This window comes from Budorcas taxicolor, chromosome 5 (genome assembly GCF_023091745.1).
Source record: "Budorcas taxicolor isolate Tak-1 chromosome 5, Takin1.1, whole genome shotgun sequence".
Lineage (NCBI taxonomy): Eukaryota > Metazoa > Chordata > Mammalia > Artiodactyla > Bovidae > Budorcas > Budorcas taxicolor.
Window position 1 is genome coordinate 119,792,680 of NC_068914.1, and position 7,737 is coordinate 119,800,416.

Sequence of the window (7,737 nt, forward strand, 5' to 3'; positions counted from 1 at the left end):
ACCTTGATGCTGGGAAAGAGTGAAGGCAAGAAGAGACGGGGATGACAGAGGATGAGATAGTTGGATGGCATCATCGACTCAATGGACATGAATTTGAGTAAACTCTGGGAGTTGGCAATGTACAGAGAGGCTTACCCGCTCAGTCCGACGTGACTGAGCAACTGAACTGAACTGAACTGACGTTGGATGGCCGCCAGAGGGCACTATTGACTTGCTCACTGTCCAAGCAGTACACCAGGTAGTCACTGGGACTCCAGGACGTTTAGATAAGTTTCCATACATAGACTCCTTGCTTCTAACAACACCGGCCCTACCCCCAAGATTTTGCACAAACGTACAGGGACAGCATAGGGCATTTATGGCCCAACCACTCAGAAAAAATGAGCAGAAAGCAGCCCTGCTAGCAGCAGCATTGAGGAGCTTAGATCCAGTGAAACAGACTGTTCCCTTGTGGAAAGGGCAAACTAAGAGAGCACCACTATGCTACGACCAGTGCACCCACGGCAAAGAGCCTGGACACTGGAGGAATGAGCGCCCCCATTGCAGAGGGGCATCTAAAGTGTCAAAGAAGTTCAGTCAACCCAACAAAGAAAGGTACCAGCCTGAGCTGGCTGTCCAAAACCTTATCTGCCTGGCTGGAGCAGTATCAGACTAGGGAAGAGTCTGATCCTGGGCGTCTGGGAGCCCACGGTCACGATGAAAGTAGGGGGCCAATCAATGAATTTTATGGTGGATATCAGAGCTGAGCACTCCATGGTAACCACACCTGTGGCTCCTCTCACAGGGCAAATAGCAACTATTGTTGGGGCCACAGGGGACTTGGCAGCCCGCTCATTTTGCAAGGCCGGTTTGTGTCAGTGAGGGGGCCATTGGTGACTCATGAATTTCTGTACTTACCAGAATGCCCCATTCCCCTACTGGGTAGAGACTTACTGACAAAACTGGGGCACAAATCACCTTTACCCCCAGAAAGCCTACGAGCCTCACCTTGGGGAGCCAATTGGCTCTGATGATGGCCGTGACCATGCCCAGGGAAGATGAATGGCATCTCTATTCCTCAGGGAGGGAACAAATAAATCCCCCCAGACTGCTAAAAGAATTCCCTGATGTTTGGGCAGAGAAGGGGACCCCAGGTTTGGCCAAAAACCATGCCCCCACTGTAGAGGACCTGAGGCCAGGAGCCACTCCTATTAGATAAAAACAATATCCAGTACCACGGAAGGCATGCCTGGGAATTCGGGACTACATCCAGTGCCTACAAGATGCCGAGATCCTAATCGAACGTCAGTCTCCCTGGAACACTCCGTTCTTACCTGTCAAAAAGTCTGGAGAGAATGACTACTGCCCCATCCAGGACCTCCACACCGTCAACAGTGCAGTGATCGCCATCCATCTGCTGCTGCTGCTGCTGCTGCTAAGTCGCTTCAGTCGTGTCCGACTCTGTGCGACCCCATAGACGGCAGCCCACCAGGCTCCCCCGTCCCTGGGATTCTCCAGGCAAGAACACTGGAGTGGGTTGCCATTTCCTTCTCCAATGCATGAAAGTGAAAAGTGAAAGTGAAGTCGGCCAGTCGTGTCTGACTCTTCGCGATCCCATGGACTGCAGCATACCAGGCTCCTCCATCCATGGGATTTTCCAGGCAAGAGAACTGGAGTGGGGTGTCATTGCCTTCTCCACACCATCCATCTAGTGGTCCCAAATTCCTACTCTCTTCTGAGTCTCTTACCCACTCAGGTAAGCTGGTTCACCTGCTTCGATCTCAAGGACGCGTTCTTCTGCCTCTGGCTGTCACCAGCCAACCAGCCATTGTTTGCCTTTGAATGGAAAGACCCACACCGGGAGAAAGACATAGCTTACTTGGACTCCACTGCCACAAGGCTTCACAGGCTCACCTACCCTGTCTGGTGAAGCCCTGAGTGCGGACCTTGCTGCCTTTCCCGGAGAAACTTTAAACTGCACCCTACTCCAGTACATGGATGACCTGTTGCTAGCCAGCCCCACCCAAGGGGACTGCAGGAGAGGCACCAAAATCCTGTTGGCTCTACTCTCCAGCACAGGGTACAAGGTGTCATGGAAAAAGGCTCAGCTCAGCAGACAGGAGGTCAAATACCTGGGATCTGTCCTCACAAAAGGGCATCAGGTGCTTGGACATGAGAGGAAGCAAGCCATCTGTTCCATACCTCAGTTGAACACTAAGAAGTCCATGAGTTCCTTGGGGCTGCTGGATTCTGCCGGATCTGGATACTGGGTTTCTCTGAAATTGCCAAGCCTTTGTTTAAAGCCACAGCAGGATCTGGAAAGGACCCCCTGGAGTGGGGGCCTGAACAGAAAAAGGCCTTCAAGGAGATAAAGAGACTCTTGACCAGTGCTCCAGCATTAGGGCTGCCAGATGTAACACAGGATTTTAACCTCTTTGTACATGAGAAAAATCACACAAACAGCTGGGCCGTGGCAGCGCCCAGTTGCATATCTGTCCAAATGACTGGATCCAGGGGCTGTGGTTTGGCCGCCATGCCTCCGGGCATTAGCTGCAACTGTGGTTTTGGTCAGAGAAGCAGATCAGCTTACTCTAGGACAAAATATAAATGTAAAGGTTCCCCATGCTGTTACTGCCCTGAAGAACAGCCAGGGGCATAAGTGGCTGACCAACTCCAGGATGGCTCACTATCAAGGACTGCTTTGCAAAAACCCACAGGTCCAACTCGAGACTATGTGGACACTGAACCCCACCACCTTTTTACCTATGGAATCCGAAACCCCTGATCATAACTGTGCGGAGGTCATAGATAAGGTTTATTTGAGCAGGCTGGACCTGACAGACATTCCTCTTCAGAACCCAGAACTGGCACTATTCACTGATGGAAGCAGTTTCGTCCAAGATGGGCAGCACAAAGCTGGCTATGCCATAATAACTGATGAGACAGTGAAGGCTGAGGTCTTGCTACAGGGTGGTCAGCACAACGGGCTGAGCTATGGGCACTTGCCCAGGTGCTAAGGCACGCTGAAGGGAAACGAGTCGACATCTATACTGATTCAAGGTATGCCTTTGCTACTTCACATGTACATGAAGCCATTTATAAAGAAGGGACTATTGAAAGCAGGGGGGAAGGAGATTAAAAACAAAAAGGAAATCCTTCAGCTGATCAAAGCAGTCTGGAAGCCTTTCCAGGTGGCAGTCATCCATTGTAAAGGCCATCAGCGAGGAACTGATCCAATCAGCAAAGGAAATCGGTTGGCTGACCAGGCAGCCAAGGAGGTGGCGGCCCAACCGAGCCCCACAGCGGGCCCTGAGTCAATCTTTAAGGTCCACTTGATGCCAGAATTGCCTCTGTCCCTGAGATACTCCAAGGAAGAAGATCAGTGGACTCTAAATGAGAGAAGAATAAAAGAAAAAGAGGGCTCGAGGAAGCTCCCAGACCAAAGACTCTTTGTCCCCAGCAATATAGCAATCCAGCTGGTAAAACAACATCATGAGACAACTCATTTAAGAAAAACTGCGCTGGAGAGTATACTGAGCTGCTACTATTTCATTCCTGAAATAAATAGCTCCCAACCCTGTGTGCCCAGATCAGGGCTAGATGTGTGACTTGTGCACAAACCAATGCCAGCCAAGGACCAAGCCCCAACTTGGGGTGCAGACCGTTGGGACACTGCCCTTTGAAGATCAAAAGTGGACTTTACTGAAGTCAAGCCCTATCGGGGCTGTAAGTATTTACTTGTGGTAATCTGCACCTGCTCAGACTGGGCTGAAGCCCACCCCCACTTGCACTGAACGGGCACAAGAAGTGGCCAAGGCTTTACTAAGAGACATAATCCTGAGACATGCACTGCCACTCTCCATAGGATCTGACAATGGGCCAGCTTTTGTGTCTGAGATAATCCAAACTTTATCCAGGACACTGGGAATCAAATGGAAGCTTCACACTGCTTACAGGCCACAGAGCTCAGGGAAAGATGAACACACGAATCGGACCCTCAAGACTACATTAGATAAACTCTGTCAGGAGACCCGGTTATCTTGGGTCGACATGTACCCCTTTTCTTTACTCTGAACCCTATGCACCCTGAGGTCCTCAGGCCAATCACCTATTGCCTTCATAACCATTCGATGTATATCCAGGGGCCTGGTGAAAAAATGTTTTCCAGTTATGCCCCCAGCTACCACTACCTTTCTGCCACCAGAGGATCAAAACCCCAGGCAGTATCCCAACACCATGGTGTTACCATCATGCCTCTGTGCCTCCGTCCATCCCCAAATGCCATGTAGATGTTACAGTCCGTAACAGGTGTCTATCTGCAAAGAAATGGAAGAAACCTACTGGACAGGGGCAATAATGCAGACAAACAAAATCAAGGACCAACTTTGCCCCCCAAAATCAGGCTCTGCCTGTTGGCAGCATGACCCAGGTTACAGAGTTAACTCCCCCTTAGACCCCTGTCTGTACCAGGTTCTCAAGAAATGCATCGCCTTCTTAATAACACCAACCCCCAGCTGGCCAGGGGTTGCTTGGTTTGCTTAGGAGCTCCACGGTCCTTAGCTACACCTGTACCATTAAATAGTGCAACAGCCATGGGAACTCCTATAGATCCACCCTTACAAGGGCCAGTCTCAAGGGCAATTGAGTTAACTCAAAAGGCTCCAGAATGCTTTACAAATGATGGAGGAACTGATCCTGTAGGCCATTTAGCCAGGGACAAATGTAATCAAACTTTAATTGATGAATGGCCCACTAATCCTCCCACAAACACAATATGGTGCCGCCCTCACCAAGGCCTTTTCTTTGTTTGTGGGACAGATGCCTACTTACGTCTACCAGTTAACTGGATGGGTATCTGCACCTTAGCTCTCCTCACTCCCCAGATGAATATTGTCCCTAACAACCAGACTCTCACATACGTACCTCTGACAGCACATAACGCAGTAGTCAAAATGAGCCATCCAGTTTATACCCCTACCAGTTGGTCTAGGAATCACGGCTGGGATAGGTAGGGGAATAGGAGGAACTGCTTCATCAGCCCTTTTACTGTACAGTATCCAAAGACTTCACAGACGACATTGAGAGAGTAGCCAAATCTTTAGTGGCCTTACAGGACCAACTAGATTTCCTGGCAGAGGTTGTTTTACAGAATAGGAGAAGGCTAAACCAAATGGCAACCCACTCCAGTGTTCTTGCCTGGAGAATCCCAGGGACGGGGGAGCCTAGTGGGCTGCCGTCTCTGGGGTCGCACAGAGTTGGACACGACTGAAGCAACTTAGCAGCAGCAGCAGCAGCAGACATACTGACAGCTGAAAAGGGAGGACTCTGCCTCTTCTTGCATGAAGAACGCTGCTTTTATCTAAACCAATCAGGAATAGTAAGGGACATGGCCCAACAACTAAGGGAATGAATCATAAAAAAGAGTGAGACACCGGTAAATTCCTGGGGTAACTGGAAAAATATTTGTAGCTGGGCATCGTGGCTTCTCCCTTTAACCTGTCCTCTCTTCATGTTCTTTGCAGTGCTCGTTTGGTCCTTGTATTTTCAGTCCAATCACCCAATTCATAACCTCTCAGATTGAATCCATGAAGTTACAAATGGTAATAGCTCAATATATAGAACCCTAAAAGATGGGGAGCTCTAAATGTCCTACCAAACATGAGATAATGCTTTCTATGAGTGATAGAAGCATCAAAGGGGGGGAACGAAGAGGAAAAGTTAAAATTTTTACATAACCTCCTGTTCTTTCTGCCTCTGTAAGTCGGCTTGCTCTTTGTAAAGTCTAGATCACGTAGGTCTCAGAAAGCAGGGACTCACAGTACTAGGGACTGGAGCTTATCTCACTGACCCTTGTCCTACTGTTTGCAATCACCCTAGCCCCTGCAAACCCGCAAACCCACTTAATCATGCCTGTCCGTGTATAAAACTCTGTAACCCAGGGACGGGGAAGCTTGGTGGGCTGCTGTCTATGGGGTCGCTCAGAGTCGGACACAACTGCAGTGACTTAGCAGCAGTAGCAGCAGCAGCAGCAGCAGCAGCAGCAGCAGCAACCCTTTGTTTGGGGCTCAGAGCTTGGAGTGTTAACTCCTCTGGGTCCTCCGGCGTAATAAACCTGAGTTCTCTAACTCTTCAAGTGTGATGCTTAGTTTCTGGAACATTTCGTGATGCTGAGCATCTTTTCATGTGCCTATCTGAGATCTGTAGGCTTTCTTCAGACATTTTGATCTTTGGCCCATTTTTTTTTCTTTGTTTGTATGTATTTTTGATAATGAGCTTCATGAGCTGTTTGTATGTTTTGGAGATGAATTCCTTGTGGGTCTCTTCCTTTGCAAATATTTCTTCCTATTCTGAGGGTTGTCCTTGTCTTTCCTTGAGGGTTTCCTTTTGGTATAAAAAAGCTTTTAAGGTCAATTTGGTCCCATTTTCTGATTTGTGATTTATTTTTCATTTTTCTAAGAGGTAGATCCACAAAGAAATTGCTGCATTCATGTCAAATTGTGTCCTGTTTATATTTTCTTCAAGAATTTCATAGTATCCATCCTTACAACTAGATTTTTTAATCTATTTGGAGTTTATTTTTGTGTATGGCATTAAGGAGTATTCTAACCTCATTCTCAGTTTCATGGCTGAAGGAAGCTTCACAATGTCCTCCATAGTGGCTGTTACCAACTTGCATCCCAAGCATTGGTGGAGGAGGGGTCCCTTGTCTCCACACCCTCTCCAGCAGTTATTGCTTTTAGTGTTTGGCATTCTGACTGGTGTGATGTGATATCTCGCTGCAGTTTAGATTTGCATCTCTAATAAATAGTTATGTTGACATCTTTTCTTGTGATTATCTTAAAGGATGTGAGGTAAACTTACTTCCTGAAATTGGCATAATTAATGCCTGCCTTGTTTTGAAGTCTTTTCCAATGACCACCCCTAAGGCATTTCTCCATGCCTTAGGAGGACAGGTGTTTTTTACTTTGTGAAATGAAAATATCTCCTGCCATATTAATAAACAAGAAATGTCACAGCCATCAGCAATTTCTGGCCTCCAAATGTGAACGAGGGCTCCCCAAACTGCGATCCAGAGGACGCTGCCACCCCCCCACTGTGATTGCTGAGGAGCTGGGGGAATGCAAGAAGCAAGGTGCAGTAGGAAACAGGATTGGCCCAGACACCTGGGGTGCATAAGAGAGGAATGAATGCAGTGCGCCCAGAGGCTTGCAACTCCCCTTACATAGGGCACTAAACTCCTTACCCGGATACCTGATCTTTGCTGTTCAGACTGCCTGCTCCCTTTGTTGCAAACTTATATATAGCCTGACTCCTCAGTTTTCTCAGAGCTACTGAGATGCTGTCTCCCAGGACTGGAGCTGTAAACATTCCCACTAAGTAAAATAACTTTCTATTTTCAGGTTGTGACTATATGTTTTAGTTGACAACTTCAGTCAGTTGCTTAGTCGTGTGCAACTCTTTGTGACCCGATAGAAGGCAGCACGCCAGGCCGCCCTGTCCATCAACAACTCCCGGAGTTAACCCAAAGTCGTCCTTGGAGTCGGTGATGCCATCCAACCATCTCATCCCCTGTCGTTCCCTTCTCCTCCCGCCTTCAAATTTTACCAGCATCAGGATCTTTTCAAAGGAGTCAGTTCAGGTGGCCAAAGTATTGGAGTTTCAGCTTTAGCATCAGTCCTTCCAATGAATATTCAGGACTGATCTCCTTTAGGATGGACTGGTTGGATTTCCTTGCAGTCCAAGGGACTCTCAAGAGTC